The 25,416-nt window shown below is 34.4% G+C and overlaps 1 protein-coding gene across 10 annotated transcripts in view; it reads left to right on the top strand.

Annotated features, from left to right (window-relative positions):
- The window catches only part of IMMP2L (inner mitochondrial membrane peptidase subunit 2), a 462,993-nt gene that overhangs the window by 99,281 nt on the left and 338,296 nt on the right, over nt 1-25,416 (top strand). The gene's annotated exons all lie outside the window — the stretch shown is intronic.

Below are 25,416 nucleotides of genomic sequence, written 5' to 3' on the forward strand. Positions count from 1 at the left end.
AAGACTGGCCAACCCATCTGCAGAGTCGTCTCTGCTTTTGGGAAAAATATTCAGTGAAATCAAACTTTACATCTGCAGGTGGAAGCACAGGTAGATTTTCCAGAATTGTACAAAAACATTTCAGCCCTTTGCCCCCTGGTTGTGCCAACAGTTTTTTCAAGTATGTTAACAAATGAACACATTTGCTTTTGCATAGAAAAGCCTCATTTGAGAGAGTAGCTTTGCTTCCAGTTAATCTCTTTGCACTTTTTCTTTTCAAACTTGTGCATCAACATTACCTGTCTTTTTTGGGCATTTATGCTATAATTGTTTCTTTGTGTGAATTTTTCCCCTGTTGAATGTGACAAATTATATTCCATTGAATCAGTATGTTTAATTTCATGGCTTATTATTGAAGTACTGGAGAGTGCTGGCTGTCTTTGGGCTCTTAGGCTTATCAGGGTAAGCAATCTGCTTAAGAAATAATAAAATGCCATACTAAAAATCTTGTGAAATCTGCAAAGAAGAAAATCAGTATGAGTTCCAGCCTGATAAATAAAATAGCATTTTTAATAGTTTACTGTTAATACTCAAGGGCAGTAATCCACATTAAGGACTTAATGGTCTGTGAAGAATTCTAGAAGTCATAACAAGGACTTTTAAAAGAGTAGTTTAAGGATTTTGGTTTTTAAAGTGTATGAGAATTAAAAAAGTCAAGCTGATTTCTCCCCTTCAAACTTTATTTTGCTATAGCTCACCAAGATCATGGTTTTGAACAGCATGCCAAATATCAGCCTAAAGATAATTGCTATGACCAAAACTAAAAACATGGAAACTAAAATGGAGAAATGATACTGAGCATTAGCTGATGCCTAAGATATCTGAAAAAACTAAAGCCCCAGTTTTTAACACTTTGCATTAAGCAGTAAACAGCTTATAAGAGGAGTTTGTTCATTATTGAAATCTCAGATTTTCTGCAGTATTTTTTATTTTTTGGTATGATGTGGATAAAGCTGCATTTTATAACTGTATTTTTTGTCTTAAAATAAATCTTTGTAGCAACTGTTGCTTAAACTCATCATACAGACAGATCTGTTGTCATTTGACTGAATTAATGTTTCTTGTTATATTTGTGAGGAAAAAGCAGTATTTCATGGGATGTGGTTGACATGGAAGCCAGATGCCTTATGCTATTCAATTCAACTAGTACTGTTTGCATACTTGGGAATTTTTCAAATAGTCACAATTCACATACAAACAGGTCAGCTCAATAGGCCCATTATTTAATTACTTCTGTCCTTGTAAACAATCAAGTGAAAATTATTGAACTATAAAAAACAGTGATTGCATAATTGGATAAATAAAGTCATACTCAAAAATACAAACATATTTAACAAGCAAATCTCAGTGGTTGGTTACCATACTTGTAATATCATTGGCTTAATTAGAGTAAGTATACAAGCGAATAACAGATCACATTTTAAAACAGCAATTCTCTCACTCACCAGTTTTACTATATAGATTGCTTTTATACCTCAACACTGTTTAACCTATGTTTGTTTGTAAATTAAACCTAATAATTGTAGAGATAGCAATGTAACTGCACCTGTTAAGTGCTGGTTAACATCTACACTGCAGTACCTGCAAAGTTTTAGTACATTATATATAAAATTCGAAGATACAAAAGAGGACTCTGCTTGACTTTTTAATAGGGTAAACTGCTGTGAAAACATTATTATATTTTGTTTTAAAACATTTCAAATATAATATTTAGCTTATTGCAAAAATAATTGCTCTTGTTACTGCAGTAGGAAGCCAGTATGCTTTTCCTTAAATTAAACTACCAGATAATTATCTGAATTTTATTTTCAGAGTATAAATACTTTTCTTGCTCTAGACAAAAGAACATTGTAATCCAGCTTCTTGAAACCGAACATGGTTTTGTTTCATTTATCTCCATAGACATTAGCACTAAAAAGCCTTTATGCTAACAACAAATACTTTAATGCACTCACAGCTTTGTAGCTGTGGTTTTATAACCATTGCAGATTTTTTAAGAGGAGATAAACCAATTGAAATAATGGAAAATACATCTCATTTTGAGCATGTGAGCCTCTTTACATCTTAAATAGCAGGAGAGGTCTTGAGGGGCAACTGTAAGTTGTTATGAATTTAACTTGTTTACCAAGCTGCACCACCTGAAAGAAAAAATAGTGGATATCTGTAGAGCAGAGGTGAAGGAAGGAGAAAGGATATTATTCTCAGAAAAGACAATGCAGTCATTAATTCCCTTCAGGCATGAAGGGAGAGAGGAATATGAAGGATGAGGTTAGGTATGAGGGACAATTATATTGCACTGGAATATGCTCTGTTGTGTTTTTGGAGTTTTCATTTCAGCTCTTAAAATGGACTGGGTTTTGTGAATCTTCCTTAGAGTCAAAACTTGGAAATATAAAAGATGTAGTAAGGGAATTGATGGATTTCTCTAGAGTGGTGTGTTTATTCAGTTAAAGGCCTTAGATTGCTGAGCTGAGAATCGTCAGAGAGCACTGGGAATGTTAGTAATGTCTGAGGGCTTACTGTGTTTTATAGCCTTCCTCATGTGTTTTGAGAAACACCTGTTTTTAAAATAGTATGAATTATATTTGAACATTTTTTGTGTATAGTAGTTTGTAGGATTTGCTTTTTTTTATGTTGAGTAGACTAAGAAACTAGTAGTGTTGTTGGTACATTTAAGATTCAGATTGACAGACAAATAGTGGTTATGGAATCCCAGAAATTTGAGGGAGCCCAGATTATAATTGTTTAGAATGTTATCTGTGTATTTTGTATGAAAAATGAAATGGTGCTGTATTTAGTGTCTGGTTTGCAATTTGGTGAACAGTATTGACAGGTAAAGCAGCTGTGGGTGAGAATAGAATAAATTTATGTTTAGGCAGGATATCTGAGTATTCATCTTGTTCTTACTGAAGACAGACCAGGATTTGCTTTTATGAAATTGGCCAACATAGTGTTTTACAGTGGATTTTTGTGTGTGGTTTTTTTAATGGTATAGGTATTTAATGGTAAGAAGTCTGTTGTGTTTCTCAGAGAACTAAACAACTAAGCTGTTGGAAGTTTTGTGCATTCTCCTGATTCTTTGGTAAGAAGTACGTAATAAAAATGTATTAACATTTCCTTTCTAATGCTTTTCAAATGCAATGTCTCTGTGATTGACTGTACAGATTGTATAGTTGGGAAGGATGGGATTTGATGTCATTGCTTAATATTAAGTGAAGCAGGATGTTGAGACTTCTTTAAAACCTGGCAGTAGGTGGGGTCAATCAGTTGTTGCTCTAGGTTATCATTACAAGATCACATATTTCTGTTAACTTCAGCAGGAGACAGTGTTAAAGTCATGAGCAAAAAGAGCCATTACTGCAAGTTTTCTCCCTCTGAAGAAAATCGATGAAGTCCTTGGCTGTAGTCGTTAAATCAATAGACAAAAGAGGTGCTTAGGAGAAGAGAGATCAAATATGAAGACGGACTAGTGTATCTGAAAGATTAGCTGTTCAGCTCTCCACATTGTAAGGTTCCAGCTGGTAGGGAAAAAAACTGTGAGACATGCAAAATAAGTAATTCCTGGGATTGCTTTTTCCTTTTCTTTGCTCATTCATTTACCCATCCTGTGAAGAGGAAAAACTTGATGTATGTTTCAGACAATACAGCAGAAAATTTAACAAGATGTGATACTTCAGATGAATAATATGGACAGATTGCCAAGAGCAAAATTGGGTGGTTCTACAGAATGAGGATTACAGTGGTACTTGATAAAGAGCGGGCATTATATTCCCATTTATTTGATCACTTGTAAACTGAAATAACTCCAGTCTGTAAAACCTGTCTGTCTAGCTGTCCCTCTTAGATCAGAGCTGCAGACCTGAGGCATAGCAGCAAGATCAGATGTCACTTCCCGAAGGTCTTCCTGGAAAGCATTGTAGAGTCACAGCAGTCAGTACTCACCATGACTTGTCTTCATTGATGATTTTGTTACTTAGACTCTTATTAATCCTGACTGGTATTGACTATCAGAAACTAAGCAGCCTGGAGTTAGCAGACAGCTATCCAATGCTATGAAGAGTAGTCAAAAGCCTGGAAAATTCATGGGAAAGAGTTAACAGATTTTTATTCTTGAAGTAACTTTTTAGTTGTGTGTTGGTTAAGACTATAATACATGTGTTTATTCCTTTTCCAGTAGAAAGCCTTGCCATTTTTCAGTAGAAACATTCTTGTCTTTGCATATGCATAAACAGACAGTGCTTTGAGAAGTTGGGAGAAGATAATTTTGCAAGATCTATGATGTGTGGTTCTTTAAAAATTCTCCCGATTCCTGTAGTGTCATTTTTTTTTTTTTTTCTTCTTTTTTTTCTGTGAGATACAGCAATATCTGGTCATTTGAAGAGCTGAAGCATTTCCCTCTGCTTTTGTTATTCCTTTTTTGGATAGGAGTTAAAAACAGTTTGAATTGCGATAGCAGAAAGGAAATGTTTCTCTGGAAGACTTCAGTGTAGGAAGAGGTGGCTGGTAAGTAGGTTGAGTGCTGCTGAGGAATGTGTGTCTCCTGACAATTGCTTGCTACGTTATGCAAAACTCATAAGGGAGAAAATAGTAGTTACAGATGTGAAGAAAAGGTTTCAACATTATGAAAACTGGAGGATAGGATTCTAATAAAAGTCATTTACTCAGGGGAACAGAACAAAGAATACACTTACTTTGATGCCAAGGTCAGATCAGAACAAAGACTTCTGTTGTGGTTTTTACCTGCTTTTGTAATTTACACCTGAATACAAGTCTGTGGACATGTCTGGTGAATTTGTATGTGTATTTAAATATTAGGAAATATTGCATGATTTTTTTTTTTTTTTTTGGTGGTATTTTCCATTAAATAGGTAGCTTCCTAACTAGTAAGTAGGTGGAAATGTTCTAGGAAGCAAAAAAAAGATGATGCTTTAGCTATAATGTGTATCACTATCTCAGTTTGAAAAAAATATATGTTTATTTCGTAGTAAATCAGTGGGGTGAAACTTATGAATATGTTGTCTCCACGCAATCAATATAAATAAATGAGTGACAGCCATCACATTAAAAGATTCTTGTGTCTATACATGCTTCTTTGTGTCATGTCTGTGCATGCTTCTTAGTCAGCCAGGCAAACTAATTCACAGTCCCAATCCATAAGATCTCACCAATTCACAAAGTATAATTACCGAGTTGTCAATAACAGGGAAAAATAACAGAAATCAGAATTCTCTGCAAGGTGATGCTGAAATCGTGGTTGTGTGTGAGCATGTTCCCTGCAAGGTGACATTGAGTCACCGTGACCTTAGAGCAGGCAGGTGTTCCTAGTAGTCAGCAGAGCTGTAGGGGTTGTTGACAGGAGGACTTGACAAGTGTGAAACATTCGCTACTGGCTGAGAGTCTGTTCCTCACTGTGTCATAGTTAAACAAATCTCCCTTTTGTGGTTTAGCACATTCTCCCTTTCAGTTCCCAAAAGCCTTATTCCAGAGTGAGTTTCTACATTCAGAAGTTATATGATACATTAAATAACCATTTTGTTTGTGGGTACAAGTCGCAGTGTGAAAGAAAACAGAAGCGTCTAGAGGTAAAAATTCCACCGTGGAAATTCTTAGATAAATACTTTGATGAGGAAAAGTAATGAAACAGTTGGGTTTCTTAACAGAATTACAGATTTGTGAAATAATCAACTCATTTCCTACAAGCAAATAGATGATGGTAAAACATTTAGAACCATGGGCTGGGGAAGGGAGAAGCACTTTACAGTGTACCCAGTAAGTAAAACTTTTTAATCATATATATTTTTTTTAAGTGTGAAATTTTCCCAGTTCTAAAAATATATTTTCATAGTTGACCACATGTTTTGTTGTATTTTTATTAACCTTTGTTTCTTTTCCATATTTGCTGTGTTTTCTTCAGGAAAGGAACATTACATTTGCAGTATTTGCTTCAGAAACATTTTGATAATATTATGTTATTTTGCTACCCCACTTAACTTGCAGGAAAAGGGAGGATGTTAAAGCTAAGACTATCCAAAATATTTGCTAACTTTGTGTCCAGATGTTAATTAAAGAATGGTTTGAATAGTAAAGAATTTTCTAATTTCTTTTCTTACTGGCCTTTTACAAATCTTTCAAACCTCCAAGCTGGCCTATGTGTTGATGAAGCTTCTTGTTTAAATTTAAGTGCTTTTTTGACTGTACTCTTCTCTTCAACTCTGGAGAGTGACACAAGAGTTCTATGCATCATTAACCCATTCTATTAAAAATAAGGAAAACTGCATTTGTTTCAGCAAAATAATTATGGGCAATATCCACATTACTGAGAACTTGAAAAATTGTTATTTTTCCCTCTTCCAATTATTTGTTTTCCTCACTGTCTAAAAATGTTTGGAAAGGAAACATCCACATATCATTTATTGCTCCATGGGTTATACCTTCTCATGGACAAAATGTCTGCTATATATTATATATATTAAATTCCAAGCCCTTCATGTACATTTTTTCCATACAAATATTATTTAATGCATAAAATATTTCTAAAGCAAAATTCAATAAATGCTGTATTCTCCATGGAGTGACAGTTGAAAAACTCATAAATTTAGATTACACAGTCATGTCAGTGAATTCAAATTAATGAAATGGCATCCCACACGAGCACTACAGTAATTTACATATTAATTTCCACTAATGTTTTTTTATGGCTGTAACAGACTTGTTCTAGTCAGATTCGATGAAATACAACAGATTGTGAAACAACAAACAGTGAGCAGTTGGGTATGATTTATCTGTTGTTCCACTGGATCCTCATTTTCCCAGGAAAAAGCTTTGTCTACATTATTAATGTCTGACAATTTTCTTGTATTCATGCCCTGAGGCAGAATATGTCTGCTAATTTTGTGCAATGTCTGCTTTCATAACAAATGGTATTTATTTTTCATATTACAAAAATACCAATAAATAAAAAGTAAAGCTAAGCTACATAGAGTTTGACATTGTGAAACGTGCATTTCACCCAGAAATTACAAGATGTTCTTATTTGAGGTTAAAGAGATGAAAAAATTTCACTGGATTTCATGTGCTTTCATTCTATACTGCAGCACCTACTTTGGTATTGAAAGCTTCTGTTTTTATTTAATGGATCCTGCAAATGTGGGTAGAGAACATGCCATGGCATAATGTGCTAGCAAGTTGCTTTTCCTTCAGTTCTGTTTGTAGTACCCACATCCAGAGCTCGGGTCACTTATCAAAACAGTTTTCTTATATCAGCTTTCTTAGCTTCTCCCCTGTGGAGGGGCAGTATAGAATAAAATATTGAGTGTGTCTGGAGAAAAGTCCATTTTCAGAAGCTCTAGCACTGCACTAGCTATGTATGAGTAAAGCTGCATACAAAATCTCAAGAAAATCTCAAAAACTTCTAAGTTGTTAAAAAATCCACATTACTAGTGCATGCTTCTAACTTTTAAAGCAGTGTATATTTTCTTATTAAGAGTATTTGCATTATATGACCTGTCAAATACTTGCTGGCATGTAGTCCTGGAACCTGGACTGCTCGTAGTAGTGTAGTGAGCCTTTGTGAGAGAAATATTAGACATAATGTCCTCTGTTGAAGTGGGGATGAGGATTTGGCACTTACGTTTGCTTGTAAGAAACTACATTGTCTATGTCTGTATATTATTTTGTATTCAAAGTATCATACTATGTTTTTGTTGTTTTTTTGTCTTCTTTTTTTTTTTTTTTGTTTTTTTTTTTCTTTCTATCTTTTAATTCTGGCAGTAAACTTCTCCCCTTTGGAATCTTAGAAGACTTAATTTCTTTTTTCTTTTTACTACATGTTATTTGTATTCCTTGCACTGTGTCGTATTATTGACTTTGAGATTTAGTGCTTCTTAAAAAAATATTGAGTATTTTTTCATGTCTAGGTTGAAATAAAAATAAATAATAAGCTAAGTGGTTTTTTTGTTTTTTTTTTTTTAAATTAGTCAAGAGAAAGTAGTAGGGAACCTTCAGTATAAATATTAAATAAAGCTGTTACATTGATGCAAACAAAAGGGCTTTGAGGAAGTTGCTAAACAAAATGCACCAGGGCATATTTGGAAACAAAGAGTATCTCTTGTCTCCTCCAGCTCCTGCCTGTACTGATGGTTTACACAGTTTCCATGTTCCCGGGTACCCAGAAGGCAAGAGCTCAGTTTCATGTAGTTTTTTGCAGTGCCAACCTGCATGTGTTTGAGTGGGATGTTTATGAGCCGATGGCTGCATCTTTCACTAGCCGTAGCTGCCTATACTTCCAATCATTTTTAGGCAGTAAAATACAATTTCAGGCTAAAAAAAAATCTCAGTTCAATGCCTTGTGCATAACATAATAAACAAATTTTAGGTAAAGAGGTGTTTCCAAGTTAGATTTTTGGTGTTTTTTTTTTTTTCCTTTCTGCATGAGTAGAATGAAAAAAAAAAAAAAAAAAAATTCTGGCCTCTTTCACATAATACAGATAATATTCTGCTCTGTTCTGTTCAATGCACCTGCTATTTTGCAGTCACCATTGTCAAAATTATCTGGGGGGCCACATCAACCCCAGTTGTTTGGCTGCCCATGGCCAGGGCCTGTGCTGAGGCAGTGCAGCCTGTCACCGTGAGAGGCTTTGTGGGGCCTGTTTGGGAGATGGGCCCAGAACCTGCCTATGTCCCCTGAGGGCCAGGGGACAGCTCAGTCTGCCCTGGCTTTGTGCCTTTCAGGTCCTGGCTCCTGGGCCTTGCCCCACAGCAGATAAAATGAGTCCATAAAGACAGCTGCACCCTCTTCAGCACAGTGTTGAGGCGAACCATTCACGTCACCGTGTCTTAGGAATGCCTTCATTTTCTCAGCTTTGCAAATGAAGAATCAGAGATTCAACAAATCTAAAGAAATATGACTGTATTTCAACATTTTTTTTACCAGGATGGAATGCTTTCAGGAGTATTTCCTGAATGCACAGTATGACTTGCTGCTAATAGCAGCGGCAGCGTGCACAGAAAGCAAGAGCTTGGGACAGTACAGCTACAAATGATTTTCCTTGAGCATGCCCTTTTTCAAGGAAAGAGAGGTTGGCACTGTGATGAAGGGCATGACATCTTAATGAGCCTGTAATTGGGTAGTAGTATTTGAATTATTGCATCCTTTGCCAAAATTTGTAGTTTATTTATTTAAAAAAAAAAATTATGGACAGAATTCTTTTAAAGTATCTTGGTAATGAGCATTACGACAAGTGAAAGGAAAATAAAATTAAGGCTTACCACTTAGGTTTTCCATTGGTACTGCATGTAGCTTGCACTTGTTAAGCCTGTTTTTATTTCTAAGCATTCTTTCTTTATTATCCTTACTGCATTTTTTCATGTATGCTTGGAACTGACCTTTTTCCTTAGAGTACCGGAATGGCTGTGCTGACAGCTGGGTCTGCTGAGCTCAGCATTCCCCCTTCAGAGCCAGGCATCTTCTCTAGTCTTCGAGCTGTCCTCTTTCCATTACAATAGATAGGGAACATAGCTTTTCTTGTGAAAAAAATGCACTGTATACTTATACGATGAGACACATATTGTACCAAAAGCTGTATTTACAGCTGCATAGAAGGTGTTGCCTCACATGGATTTTGGTTAATTTTGTATCTACAGTTTGGAAACTTCCCCTTTTTCCCAGCCTTGTCATTCAGATAACATCTGTATATATGAAAATGTGTGACTTTTTTCAGACTGCAGGATCACAGAAGACTGTCTGAATTAAGCAGACTTCATCAAAGGTTGCACACATAGAAGTTTCAAGTATTTTGGAAAATATTTAAGGGCAAGTTTAAGTGCAGCAGGTTAGAAAAAAATAAGTAGCAGTCACAAATGCTTTTAGTTATAAATAAACACAGCAAGTTTTGAAGGACGTAATTCTGCTGCTTTAAAAATGGATTCAAGGGAAAAGATTTCAGTAATGAAATGGGCTATTACAGGCCTCTTCTCACCTTGGTATGCAATTGCTGTACAATTCTGCATGCAAATATGTATTATACAGCACTTCTTATAACAGTTCTTACAGTTTATCATCACTCTTGCAGGAAAGACAGAATGTCTTGCGTGGTCCAGATTATGCATGTTAACAGAATTATGCATAGTGAATTAATTAAGAGTGATTACTAAACATTTTACAGTATTACTGTGGGGCAGAGAGAACTGCTAAATGACTTATAGTTTCAAAATATTTATTAGGAGTATCATTTGAATTGCTGTGTAGTGGTAAAGCAAATTTTCTTGTCTTGTATACAGTTTGATAACAAATCTTTATTCAATTATAGATTTTCTTAAAAATTCAGATTTTAAATGTGTACTTTCAGGAAACCAAAAACAAAAACAGAAACAAAAATTTCTCAGGAGCCCTGTAGGAGATATTAAAATGGTAAAGGAAAAACATTTCTTTCATGTTTTTTTCTTGAGGTAGTTTAAAAAAAAATAGTAGTTTTAATTGCCTTCCCAGCTTTTTAAACAATAGTTTCCATTACTTGCCCATTCCCGTGTTTGTTCAGTCAGCCCATTTTGTTGAAGGGCAAAACCAGGCACGATGCTGAACTTAAAGAGTCTGTAGTGTTGGTCTTCCCTTGCAACCTGTTGCCCAGAAGTAAGGTATTTTATGAAACGTTTATAAAACTTTAATTAATAAATCCAGCTAAGTAATTTGTAATGTTTTGATTATCATGGTTATTCTGATATTCTTTGTATCTCATAGGAAAATTTTCTCTTAAAATATCCTCATAAAAGATTAAAGAAAAGGGTTGAATCATTTAAGATGGCCCTACTGCTGTGCAAACAATTCACAATATATATTCATAAAAAGATGTTGTTAAATTCACAGAATTAACAGTGAACAGAACACATTATTTTTATACAAACGTTTATTTTAAGATCTTTAATGCATCATTGAGATGAGTGGTTCGTACTGTAAATGTTTTCCGCACTATTCCGATATGAATATTTGCTATTTGTTACTTGTAAGTTTTACATAATGGCTTCTTCCTTGGATGAATGAACTAAGCTTTTCAGTGTGGAAGAATGTAAATAATGCTCACATACTTCTGATGACTTGATGAAACACTTTCACTGTTTGATTTTTCCTAGAAAAAGAGAAGGAGAAGGAGGCGAAACATGATGGAAGAGAGGAAGAGATGGGAAGGGGAGAAAGAGAGAGGGAAAAGATAAACGAAGCAGGCTTTGGGATGTTTCAAATTTTTTAAAATGTTACCCATTTTTCTTTTTAAGCTGTGCAACACTTCACTGTATAGTATGAAGTGCACTCTCCTATTATGTAATTTGCCTTTTTTTTCTTAAGAACTGAATTTAGAGGAAAATATCTTGTTTTCTTCAGTCTAGCTCAGCACCTATTTATGCCCTTATTTAGTAGAAGTTCATGTTGCAGGATCTTTTTGTGTCATGATGCTTGTCAGACTGTTATTTAACATATAATAGACCAAAATCTTCGCATTTGCCTTGTTAGGGCAAGTGAGCCCTAACACAACACACTAAAGGCTTTCCAGTAATGCCTGCGTTCACAGAAAGTTCAGAGTGTGTGAAGAGAGATCAAATCTGAGGCAGCACGTTACTTAATGTTGCTCCATGCTGATCAGGGAAGATGGAGAATTATTGGTATGGAAGCCAGCTCCTGCAGAGGCTATTCTGCAGCCTGAGGCAAAATTCTATTTGAAGCTTTGAAGTTGTGTATGTTTTTTAAAGTTGGTTTTCCTTTTTAATCTTTTTTTTTTTTTTTTCTGCATTGCTTTGTTCTTTATTTTCCACCTCTTTGTACTTCAGTAACTTAGTATTAAACAAAACAAAACTTTCAAAAGTGAAGAAAACTTATGAGAAAGTACTTAAAACTTTTATTTGAACAACAGTGATCATCACATAACAGGTAGAACTGTAAAGTGCTAAAAAAGTTTTTGAGAAAAGAGCCTTTTCATAAGTTGAAATAATATTCATTTATGCATTTTTTTCCTTGGGAGCGGTACCACAGTTGACACTCCATAACACCTACAGTTTTACAAACTGTTTTCCTGGTGTTTCACCTTCTTAATGAAGTTAGTCAAATGTGTAATACAAGTGCTGATCTGCAATCAAGATAGCAAAAAATAAACTACTTGAGAGTTCAGTGAGAGTTGATGTATACTGGTGATGTCTCTGGTAGTTTATAGTGAAGTGGATGGGGAAAAAAGGCTCTCTACTTTTTTTTTTTTCTTTAGCCTTGATGGTTTGAAGATAGAATATTTTAAATGTCACATTAACTATAGGTACTCTGCAGGGTTGGTAACAGGTTTATTTTACTTTATGTACAGTTGACTAGGGCAACACATGACAAAACTTCAGTACTGAAACGAGTCTGCAGACATAAATTTAATTCTCATTTGTTACCCATCTGCTGTCCTAGATAACAACAAAGCATTCTGAAGCATTATTTGTATAAGGTATACTCCTTTGAAGATACAATATTAACTATAAAAAACTTACAACTGAAATAATAGAACCTGGAGGTGTGGATTCAGTTATACTAGTTAAAATCCTTTATACCAGAGTAGATATTTAAGAGGAAGATAAATCCCTGTAGCATAATGGATTTTATACTAGTATAAGTATCTTGAAAACAGTAGTACTGTAGAGTACTCTACAAACATGGCTCAACTGAGAGGGATGTCTGTACATCTGATGGGTAGTGTGACATCTTAATCATTCAAAGTTTCTGTCTCTTTTTTTCTATAGGATCTCAACATTTAGGTCAGGCAAATAATCATTGATTGAAACCATCTCAAAGTGAAGTGATTCCATTCAGATTTAATGCCAAGTGACATTAGATGATGATAGAGTTGAAGTGCTTTTCACTTTATTTACAGTGATTGTTTCTCATAAAAACTAATTTATTTTTCAAAAGGTTAAGGAAGAATGATAAATTGAATTGCACTTTCCTGTGTCATTAAGCTGCGGTTTTTAAGCAAAGAACATATGGACATTTATGAGAACTGATGGAGATCTGAAAGTAGTGGTGACAATTAGAGCTTCAATAAATGCTCATCCAACTGAATCCAGCAGGAAGGGCCATTCATTAAAAAGTATTTTGTGGTATTTAAAGCTTACTCAAAAACTTAAAAAGAAAAAACAACGAACACAACAACAAACGTGTTTTTACAAGTGTAGGTGTTTTAAATACATTGTTTTCCTTCAGATGTGAGATCATATTCAGAGCTTTTTGGGCTTTCCAGAAGGTGGAGGAATTAATCAAATTAGCTATCATGTAATGTGTGCCATCATGTTTGCAAATTCTAAAATCCAAGCCTTTATTCTTTGAATATAGTAGTAATAGACAATAAATGAACAATCCTTTTTTTTTTTTTTTCCCCACTGATCATCTTTAAGAAGATCTCTGCTTTGTCGTATTTTGCATCACAAAAACTTAGGTCTGAATAGGATTTTGCCATTGAAGAGATCATGGTGTGCTCTTGTGTAGGAGCTCTTGACACCTCCACAAGCTTGGGACTGAGTGAACTGAATTCTGTAGTGGTGTCTCAAATGGCGATGATATTTCTAAGAATTATTACTTCTTATGACTCTCTTTCTTTGCATCCAAAATAACTTCTTCTGTAATCGAATTAAATTACTTTATATTAACTGTAATTTTAAAAAGTATTTTATTATCCGTACTTGGGTCAAAGTATGTAATATGATAATTAGGGTAATTTCTGTTATTTCTTTATCTTTTTCCTTTTTAGAATGTAGTTATTCTTTCTTTATATACTTTCTTCACAAGTTAATAATTGTTTCTTTAAGAAAGTCCAAATCTGTAATTTTGGTATGTATGGATTATTAGATTCAAGATTTAAGAAAATCCCTTGAAGATATGCTCAGTCAACTTGAGCATAATGATCTCAGTTATGGTTGCTTTTTAAACTGTATGTGTAGAAAGGAGTGAAAGTGGATGGGTATTAGGGAGAAAAAGCAACAAAACTAGAGGAGTAAAGTACTGGTTTATATGTCATGGACATTAAAGATCTACTGACTTCAGGTGTGCACAAGAAGAATACGGAAAGTCACCTATCAAGAATACTGTAGGTTAAATTTCACCTATTTTGTAGCATAAAGGTGAATTTGGAGACCTCTTAAGTCCCTCATTCTCTTTGATTCTGCCTACTAACTAAGCATTCTCTGGAATGATGTTCTGTATTTCCTGCAAAATTATTTGCAGAAATGAAAAATACATGTTTTAAGAATACTTTTATTACTATTGAAGAACTGATTTTGGCTTTGTAAAGTTTTGGTTTTTATGAAGTTATAATATAATATACAGTGTTTATGATGTTCTTTTCTCATGAACACTAAGTAATTTTCTCTTTTTGTGGGATGATATTATAAGAAGATTAGTTGAGAGAAATCAGAAGTATTCATTCACTCATTCTTCATGCTGGTGATTCATAATACCATTTTGTTTTGTACAGTAGAAGTGATATCAAGAGAGAGAATATTTGAAATTCTTTTCATATGTTCTTTAGCAAATCCTGTGCAGTTCTTTGCAGTTGAACATAAACTTTCCTATTTGCTGCCTCTGGTGTTTAATTTTCTATGCGCATTTCCAAGCGTTGGAGTTGAGTTTGGGGATATGGGGGTTATAACTAAAGTTTCATTCTCTTGCAATTTCATAACCCATGTATATCAATTCTGAAACTTTTTAATGACTTCTCCTATTTTTTTTAATTTATCTTTTTCTTCAAAGGACCTTTGTTGCATGAAAGAGTAGCTGCAGCAATTGTCTGCTGGAGCTCCAGATTTTTTTTCCACTGAAAAGTCTACCATCTGAAATTGTACCTTTGAGACCTGTTCTAGCCTTTCACTTTTGGCCAAATGGGACATAGTAAGCTCAGAGAACATTGGTTAAGAAAGAGAAAAGGAGAGATTTTTCTTTTTTACTGTTTGTTTTTTTTTTTCTCTGATGCCCTTTTTTTTTTTTTTTTCCTGCTAGAATTGCATCTGCTATATAGAGATTCTGCCAGGCATTCTGGTGTTAAGAATCTGCAGAACTCCAGAATGCTCTGGGCAGTGTGCCTGCCAAAAACATAATTAGATTTGAGAAAAATATATCTTCAAATGGAAAGAGAGTTTAAATACAGAAAAGTTGATAACTGGATACTAAAAGTAATTAAATACAGATTTAGAGAAATTTTTACCTATAATCCATTTACTTTTCTGTTTGATTAGGTTTGGAAAAGTTTTCTCTTGAATGTGAAAAAGCAGTTGAGAATTTAGAAATTGGCTGTGTTTCTGACTCCTGGGAGGACGCTGAATGTCCTGTGAGGTTTTAGAGATTGTTTTTTTGATTTTGGAATGACAGCAGTGCCATGTTAGCTAGTATAAAGCACCATACTAAGCAGTTCATGCTTGTGTAAATTGTTCTCCCCCTATGAGAAGTTAGTAGTAAATTTTTTTATGTGTTAATACTTAGATTTAGAAATTTAGAAAACTATGCATTCTGCCCTACACCAAATTAGAGTTAAAGATGCTGTGATCTTTTAAAAACTAGTCTTGTTGACAGTAGCCAGAATAGGTGTTGTTCAGCAATAGGACCTTGGGACTGATTTTTGCTGTCACCTAATATTTTTAGTGAAAATTTTAAACATCTATATTGAAGTATTTCATTTTACAAATACAAGATAAATGTTTTCAGACCCTATTTAATGAATGTTTTCAGCTGTAGGAATTCTGATATTTGTAAGTATTTTTCCATTTTGGGTCTCATTAGTTCGGAGTCAATCTAAGAATAGATGTGTGGTTCCTCATTGAAATAAATGTCGTATACCTACATGTACTCCTGCATATATATATATAGTTTCTTTTGACACCCTGTGTCCTCCATGAAAGAAATGTTTCCTCTAGTGAAGCTAGGCCTCTTATTTAACTGGGAATTTTTTTTTTTTTAATAATTCAAAATACATATTTTATGAGGTTTAGAATTCAGGTTTTCATTTCCTGCTATAGATTGCATGACTAGTAAGAGAGGAAAGAAGAAAGTATTTCCTGCATTAGTTGATCCAAACCCTCCCATTACAAACTGTCACACAACATTATATTTTTTATAGCTTTGATTACTTAGTGCTTTAGTTGGGAGGGTATTCCAGAATCTCATTTCTTGCAGGATCAGAAGCTGTTATTTTAGTCTTAAATTTATAGATGATTGATTATTATACATACATGCATAGAGGCTGTGTATATTCGTTCTGCTGTTACTACTCTTTTTCAGCTGAAATAGCTTTTTCATGATACCTTCCTGCCTGGTAGATTTTAGGGCTCACTGGTGGCCTTCTTGGTCTTCATTTTACGTGATCCAAACAAAGCTCTTAGAATTAACATGTAAAGCTAAAATTACAATGTACTTTTCTTTACTTGCATATTGCAGATGTCTTAAGTCAGTGAACAATAGTTTGCAGCATAGAAGCATCAGTCCAGTTTCTAGGTGTTAATGCAAATCTCAAATTTAGCTAACGTCTTTGGAAACTATTAATAAAAGATGTCTTGTTCTCAAAGAAGAGCCTGACTTTGTTAGTATTAGTTTTAAAAATAGTGCAGAGAAAATTAACTGTATGCATCTGTGTAATCACCAGGAATTGCTACTTTTTCATATCTTGAAGGGAATCAATTGTGTTGGAAAACTGCTGAAAAGTTAATTTCCACTTCTTGTTTGGAGCTCAGTTATATCCAGATTTCTTCTTGGAAGCTAAGTCTGTCATATGGTCTGTTACAGTCATATCTTAAACTTAATCAGACCACTCATATAGTCTGATTTTTGGGTGGTCATGTGTGGAACCAGGAGTTGGACTTTGTGGTCCTTAGTGGCCTCTTCCAACTCAGAGTATGGTATGATTCCATGACCTACATTTATCTGTTTGCTTTGTTATATGAAGGATGGCTTGCTCTTTTTTGGGAAACTGACGAAGGTGGAGGTCAGTTTGTGTGTTGTTAATCTAGTCCCACTGCATTCAATAGTTCATTATTATTTTTCTACTGTGTTGTGTTACTTCTGGTCTCCATTTCTAATACTTATAATATATCAATATATAATTATTTTTTTTTTCTGAAGCTTGTTCGTAACAATTCAGACCATGATGTCAGAGGCTGTTATTTTCAAGCATTTTAAATGATTTTTTTTTAATCTGTAACATATTTCACAGAGATACTGAAGTACAGAAATGGTCATGCTAATCACGTAGATGTCAAAACAAGAAATGCCCTTGTGAAAGGGGAAACACCTTAATCTACCTTTGTGGATTGAATAAGAAGTACTTAATTTGCAGCAACTGCTGCCCAAAGTCATTGAAATTGTTAGCATAGATCAATGCAGGTATGAAAATGCCTCCAGGGTAGTGGACAACCTTTTGCCTTACTTGTTCTTATTGTATCTGAAATACGGTTTTGTTGTTCCAAGTATTATAATGAGCAGCAAACTGGAATAGCCTCCATATGTTTACATCCTTCATTTATGTAGATAACACGACACTTTATCTTGTGTGTTTCAAAACATCAAACATTTAATGCAGATTTAAATTCACTTTTTTCCACTAGGTCAATATTTCAGGATTATTGGAAACCAGGACTGGCTGTCTCCTTGTTGTTTACTGCTTATATTGATGCTTTTGTAATTGATAGCCTGTGATGCTGGATACTCTTGAAACAATAAAGCATTTTGAGATAGAAAAGTAGCCTATGCTTTCACAGAGCTTTTTCTTTTTAATTTTAAACATAATTCAGTGAAATAGCTGTGGTTGTTCCTTATGGCTTTCTGTGTTCTATACCCTAAAAATATAAAACTTATATTTGATTTGTAATTATTTTCATTTGTGAAATGAAATACCATCACTTAAGTTAGGATCCAATATGGAATTTTCTAGGATGACCTACAGAAGTTCTAGTTTTGTAATTTTATTTCTTCTTTTTGGTATAATTGATTGCAATTATGCAATTTTGCTTGAGAGTATCACTTTTGAGGTGTTTAACATCATAAGCAATAACAAGGTATCTTAGAAACACAGCTACAAGTTAAGTTTCTTTACTTGTAATTAAAAATTGAGGAGTACGGTTATGTATTCTCTGTTGAATAGAAGTCCTTGTTCAATAAGTGCTACTTGAGAAATTACTTTTTTTTTACTGTTAGTAAATTACTGTAGTCATCTATTTATTCTGGTAAATATCTTCTCAATGGGCAGTGATATAACAACTGATAGCACAGTTTTCTCTCTGCACAGAACTTTGGGAACTGGTAAAATTAAATTAGAATTTGATCTCTGTCACCAAATAGAAATATGGAAATGGTCACCTACACTGGATCTGTTCCCTGAGCAAGATTATTAGAAATGGAGGCAAGAGATTATCAAAATCTTTTCCATTGCTGCTGTTGCAAAATTCACAATGTGCTTCCCTGGAAAATATAGGAAAGTATAAAAGAAAACATTCTGTTTTCTCAGCTTCAGAACAAACAGGAAGTTCATATTTGTCCAAAGCAAGATTGGTGCACTAGGGAAAACACTGCAGAGCCGGGCTGAAGTGTCACTCTTTGGAATCAGAGATCTTAGTGTTCTCGTTATGGCTGTGAGGAAGAAAAACCACTACATGCTTCTGGTTTGCTTTTTGATGGAAAGGTATTTCATAAGCCATTTGCTGGCTCTGAAATTTATCTTGCCCTGTATGTGAGGGGTTAGGAGAAGATCTTTGAGGACAAAAGCAGACACAAAATACTAAAAGGCTCATATTGTATAAGATGGAAGAATGAGAAAAGTGCTGATTATGGTGTCGGTTGTCAAGATTTTTGAAGTAACTAGCCATGACAGCTTGGTTGCAGCTTATCTTGCAGCAGTGCACTGTAGCACATCCACCAAAAATACTGGAAAAATGGAAACAATTTGTTCAAATGGGAAATGTGAGAATGGAGAACACCAGATATATTTCTTAAAATACCTTGGAAGTGCCCTAATAGTGACAGTGCTTTTTTACTTCTAAAACAGTAACCCATTCCATCTTCATCACGTAAATCTACCTCACCTTTTTTTATACACCTCAGTCACTTCTTTGTAATGTGAATCAACAAGGTTTTGTCAAATGGCCTGGTCATCACAAGTCCCTCCACTCACTAGTGAACAGATTTTGCTTATGCTTCCTGAGGTGTTTCCACTGCTTGTTCATCTTACTGCACGTCGACTTTTCATGTTGATTCAAAATGCTGTGCAGAATATCCACAGTGTTACTTGCAGTGCATGAATGCTGTTTTGCTTGCTCAGTATTCATATACTGTGGATGAGAATGTACCCAGAAAGGTTGGCAGAGGAGACAGGAGAGATTGTAAAGTAAATTGCCAGAAGGCATATTTTTGAAATCCTGTGCACTTTCTTTGTTTTCATTCTCTGTTAAACAAACAAACAAACAAAAAGTAATACCCATACTCCACGTTAAGACTTTGCACTGTGTCATTTTGGGACACAAGGAAAAAGTTTGGATTTCCTTATTAACTGAATTCTTAAAACACTGACCATGGTTTACCATTAGTACATCTTAATCAAATATGAAAACAGGAGAAGAAAAATAGAAGTTTAAAAAAATACAGTCAAAATAAATATGTTACTACAGAATGAAAAAAAAAAAAGTTCAAATATATTGCAGTCAAAGGATTTTTCATGATAGGTTTGTTATCAGCAATTTTAAAGTAAAATATCTTAGAATTTTTTTTTCTTTTTTTTCTTTACATGAAATTTTCTAATAAATTAGTGATTTATCTTTTGACAGAGATGTGAAATGAAGTGTATCCAAAATAAAATACAGACAGTAATGAAATGGGGTAGTTTGCTGGATTGTAATTACCTTTAATTAAGATTTAAAATGGAACGTACTTTTAAATCTTACCATTTCATTCACTCTTATCTGTATACATGGACTATGCTAGATACCTGGCAGTCCTTCCAGTTTGTTAATTTAATTATTACACTTCTGCAATGCTTCTCAGTAGTGAAAGACAATTATTTTACCAAGCTAGAATAATTCTGTTGATCTCAGAGGAGCTACTGTATTATATAATCAATGCCAACATAATTGAAGTAAGAGTTTCTTTTGAAAGTCACTGGAAACCATTCCTGCTCTACATACTATAAAGGGACACGACTGCTTACAATATTGTAGAAACCAAATTTGTAAAGATTTTTTTTTTATATTTTGCTCTTCTATTTGTATGATGCTACAGCTGAAAATCTGTTTTCTAAAGTTAGGTACACCCTTTCCTGTAATAAGTAAGAAAACTCACAGAGATTCAAAGTATATGAAATTATTCTGTAATTGCTTCAAAATGTGATTTTTGCAGCATTAAATTATACTGAATGGTAAAGTGCCATGGATATATTGTGTCCAAAAGTCATATTGTCTCATACCTTTTTTGACTGATCTTGTTATTTTTTTCTTCTTCACCTAAAAGAGTATTTCACACCAGTTTCATTATTTCATTTACATTTTTCATCTGCTAGTGAAGCAAACCTCTGTATTAGCTCTAGAGTGCTATCATTTTCTAGACATTCATTTTCAAGATTATCATTAATTAGTCCCAATGTTCCTTATCTTCCCTCCTTTTCCCTTGCGTGTGTGTTTTGCCATCTATCCGCAGAGCAATTTAGCTCTGTACTTTTAGATCTTTACTATAAATTTTCTGATGCACATGAATAATTTACTAAATTGTCACCTGCGGGTATAAACTCTTAAGTCCATTTACACATCTGAGTTAACACAGCTTCATGAGCTTCTTTCTTCCACTGTGAACAGTATCTCTTTCTAGTCTTGCAGTTTCTTGATGTCCTTTTCAGCATGTAAAACCCCAACTATAGCAATAATATTATAAAAACATAATTGTTTCATAGTTTTATTTGAAGTGTTGAAAGATTTTCTACCATGATTTGTAAGAAAGGGAAGGAAAGAAACTCCTGACTTTCAGTGTTCACTTAATATGGAGCTGAAGTGTAATTCTCTTCAAGGAACTGCCAACAAACACCTTCAGACATGTGCTACTGATTTGTGGAGTTTTCCAAACCTGAGCTCTTCAGCACTGTGTTCCAAATCTTGTTCTTCATCTTTTCTTTTTCCATCAGGAAGGCAAGATTTATGAAGAGGACAAATAGTTTTGTCAGCTAGGAAGAAAGCCGTGTTTTGGGTACACAAGCCCAGGTCTTAAATGTAGGCAACCAAGCTATCTGATCATGTTTTAAAAAAAGATAATTCTTCTTCTCCCAAATCCTGACCTGCATACATCCTTAAATCCTCACAGCTATAACAGCACTATGATTTTTTATGTTAGTGATGTTAATCTGGCATAGAAAAAAATAAAATTAAAATTAAAGCGAAGATGCTTATTGTTTTATTTATCAGATTCTGTTTTCAACTGTGAGAATTTAAAACTTTACCCAAGAGAGCTAAATAATAAAGAATATATTAGCAATGAAATGTATTAGTTATGTAACGTCCCTGGTAGGACTAGTCTTTGTCCTAGGAAGACTTAAATTTACATTTCTATAGTTTTTTAAAGCATTATATTAAAAATACTCACTCTATGAAAAAATTCTGCAGCTCTTGGAAGATTCTGCTACGTTTTTAAACTTGCACACTGTATCTTGGCTTCAGAGGAACAATGTAGTGTAAGTAGGAGATTTTTTTTTTCTGTAAGCAGGCTTGAGTGGTAAGAAAGGCTGTGATAAGGAGAAAGTCTTAACAGCAATTCCGAGCCAATCAAGCTGCTCTATTATCATCGGCTGTCAGTAGTATTTCTCATGTATACTGGTGTAGTGGCTGGAAAAAAAAAAAATCAGAAAGGAAACATTTAATCAGTTCCAAAATTAACTGTAAAGGAGATGAGGAAATGTATATGAATGATGTCTGTAAGTTTCTTCTGGTATCTTTTCCAGGTTTTCTGTAGAGAAGCAAGGATCTTACGGGAGAAGTAAGGTTTCAGGCAGTCTGACAGAAGGAAAGTAGACAGCAAGAGTGTACATATGTTCAAGTTTTATATTAGCAGTGCAGTGTACTTCATTTCTTTGCTACAGTCACATAGCTTAATGTGCTATTATTAGCCAGAAAATGGAAGACGAGTAGAGAGAGAGAAAATTTGCAGAAGACATATCATCATTTTGTCTACTTAAATTCAGAAGGCCGTGAGGTGCTCTAGCAAGGCTGACGTACAGTGAGTTGAGTGGCATGATTGCAATAGAAATTCATTGGGATAGCTGTAAGGCAAGACATCCACAATAGTTATTAGAAATGATTCTAACTCCTGAAATTACAACCGCTCAAACTAAATCTGGTTGAATCACAGGAGCAATCAGACTAGCATCAGAAATTGGTACTAATACATAAAACTAGCTAGCTAATGTAACTGTGCTACTAGCTGAAATCATCTTATTGAAGGTCTTTCCTGTTCACATATTGGTTTCTGTGAGCCAATCTCCATTTCTAAAAAAATAAGAAAAAAAAAGCTTTAAGAAACCAACAACCTAGTTTAATGCTCTTAGGCAAACTGCTAATGATGGATAATGTGGAATGCTAAAAGAAATTAAAATTGAGACCACAGTACTGATAATGTTCAGTTTATTTCAATGACGTTATCTCATTTTTATTGCCAAAAGAAGCAACAGCTGTAGCGTGTTAGTTGACTCCAACTCACTTAAAAAAAATTAATCTCATAAAAAAGGTAGGGACTTCAGAAAGACAGTGGTATGAAATTACAGCAGATGTATAAATTATTTGAAATGTTGAGCAGACGTAATTCATGTGGAGATCCCTACAACTGGTTAATTGCTTTGGAGAGAATCTGAAATCATCTGTGATTGTGTGTAAATGGAAGAGTAGGTTTTAACTGCTTCAGTGCAGTCGCTTATTTGTTATCACAGTTGCCCAGGAGGCAAATTATGCTTAATTTTAACTTAAGTGTCTTTGTGTAACTCAGCCAGTGCTCTAACCACTGCTGTAGAGAAACTAGACCATTGGGAACTCAGTGCAGGATTCCTGCATTCAGAAAGAAGGATGAGCAGTCTGTGGCTTTGTATCCAGTGGGATAAGCAGAGGCAAAACTCCTTTTTCTCTGGATGCTTCTTGAGTTCTGTTGGTAATGTGGATTAAAAGCATGTGCACACACATTGGTGGCACACCATGTTGCGGAAATGTGTACTTCTGAGTGCCTGGATTTTGACTTCCTGGCTACAGTGAACAGTCTGGTGTGCCTCAAATGTTTGTCAAAGTAGGATTAACCTGTAGTAAGGGGTGGTTTAACTTGTTCTCAGAAAAACTTCCTTGGATGAAGACTCTCTAAGCTCCAGAAACAATCTGTTCTATTTTTATTTTTATTTTTTTTAAAGCAATTTTAGTCTTATACGGTATCTGTAAGAAGTAGATATATTTCAGTAATTCCTTGATGGAAAATCTTTGAGTTGATCACTCTGTCTCAATGTTCCCCTAACATAAATTATCTTTCATCTGAAATTTCTGGAATACAAACAAATAAAGTGTCTCTGATTTAAGTGGTTGTTCCTTGTCCAAGATCTGATTATTACAAACCTCCCATCAATCAGACCTGCAGGCAAGAAAGTGTGATATTTTCAAAAGATAACAAATCCTTTACAGATGGTGTGTGTACGTAGTATTACAGCTCTGGATTAATCTTGACATATCATCATCCTGTACAGATACATCGTGAAATGTAAGTCTGAAAAACAGCCTAAAAATGATAACGGAAAAGGCTAGAGATGTGGGAATATTCCCTCAAAACACAGAATGAAACTACTGGAGCAGTGCATTTTTCAGTAAGTAGAAACTTCTCAAATAATGGAAAGATACAGGAAAGATATTTTAGTAAAACAGAAGCTTCAGACTGGTCTGGGGAAGAAAGAAAGATGAAGTCTTCCAGAAAATGACATTTCAGCAAAATCAGGTGTTGTCAAAGACTAAAATAACTGTGCAGTTAAGAAAGACATCAAAAATTACAAGGCTTTCTTTGTTTAAAAGGAAAAGACATTCCTTTAAAATAATCTTTTTATTACCCTAAATTGCCTAAACAAATTTGCTAATCAGTTAAACAAACTGACTCCGTGTTTGAGTACTAGAGAGACAGCAATGTGCCTCTTTGTGCTTTTGGTTTATTTCACAGAGCACAGATCAATAACAAGGAGACCAAAATAACTGTTGAAATGAACTTAATTGAATTCTCTTATAACAAAATGTTATTATGTGTTAAAGCATTATGGGAAGGTAGACACTACATGCAAATATAAGCTGATGTTTTAGTTACTATTGTTTTTCCCCTTGTCTTTGAAGAATAACTAGTTATTTAATAATAATAATCTAACATTAGACTTTTTATAGCCAGCAGTGCAAAGGGATGAGAACTCAACTTTGCTAGCAGCTTTCACTGGTAATTGGTGACATAAGGCTAGTTCTTAATTCAGCAAACACAAGTTCTGTACTAAAAATCAATATGCAGAGTTGGAAAGACAATGTTCTGTGTGTCTGTCCTATCCTGTTTTTCTGTTGTCTCCCCTCCGCTGCCCTAGATTATTGCCTGATCTGCTTCTGTTTTCAGCTGTCAGCAAGATCAGCAAGTGCTCTTTTCTTTGACTTCCCTAAATGCCTTTGATAGAGCTATATACGTACACGATTTAAGTTGTCGTAATGAGCTTCTGTATCATCATCTGCATAATACTGGGCATGGAAAGCCATTGCACAAAGAAGCTTGCGTGCTCGACAGCTCGGAAACAGATCACGATACCAACTGCCTTGCATGCTGCACATTGCATTTAGCATAAGATTCACAGAAGAATGGAAACAAGGAGTAGAAGTTCAGTTTCTAGCATAATTGGTTTAATTAGGAGAATGAGACAAGCTGGTAAACATGCCCAGTTTTCCTTTGGGGGCAGATGAAATTTGCTGGCTCTATGGGAAGATTAAATATGCTCTATAAAAACAGCTTGTCATAGAAGAATGTAGGTGACCTCAACAGACTACAAACAAAAAGCAGTCTTCAAAGGTTTATCACTTTGCAAGATTTAAATAGGCTTTGTTAGCTCAGAAGGAACTATCACTTCATACAAATTAAATCTCCTGACACATTTGAGTATTCTGGTTCAAAACAAAGGGTCATTAATACCTCTCAATGAAATAGTTGTAAGAACTTTATAGTATTGATAGAATAATAATATATTCTTAGTTTTCAGCAATATTTGAATGGTTCTACTTGAAAACTTAAGGAAAAAAAATCTTTTAATGGATCTCCAGCATGGAAAATCCTATCCTGAATAGCGGAGGTTATAAAAGCAGGATTTTACAATTAGG

This window comes from Phasianus colchicus, chromosome 1 (genome assembly GCF_987193195.1).
Source record: "Phasianus colchicus chromosome 1, bPhaCol1.hap1.1, whole genome shotgun sequence".
Lineage (NCBI taxonomy): Eukaryota > Metazoa > Chordata > Aves > Galliformes > Phasianidae > Phasianus > Phasianus colchicus.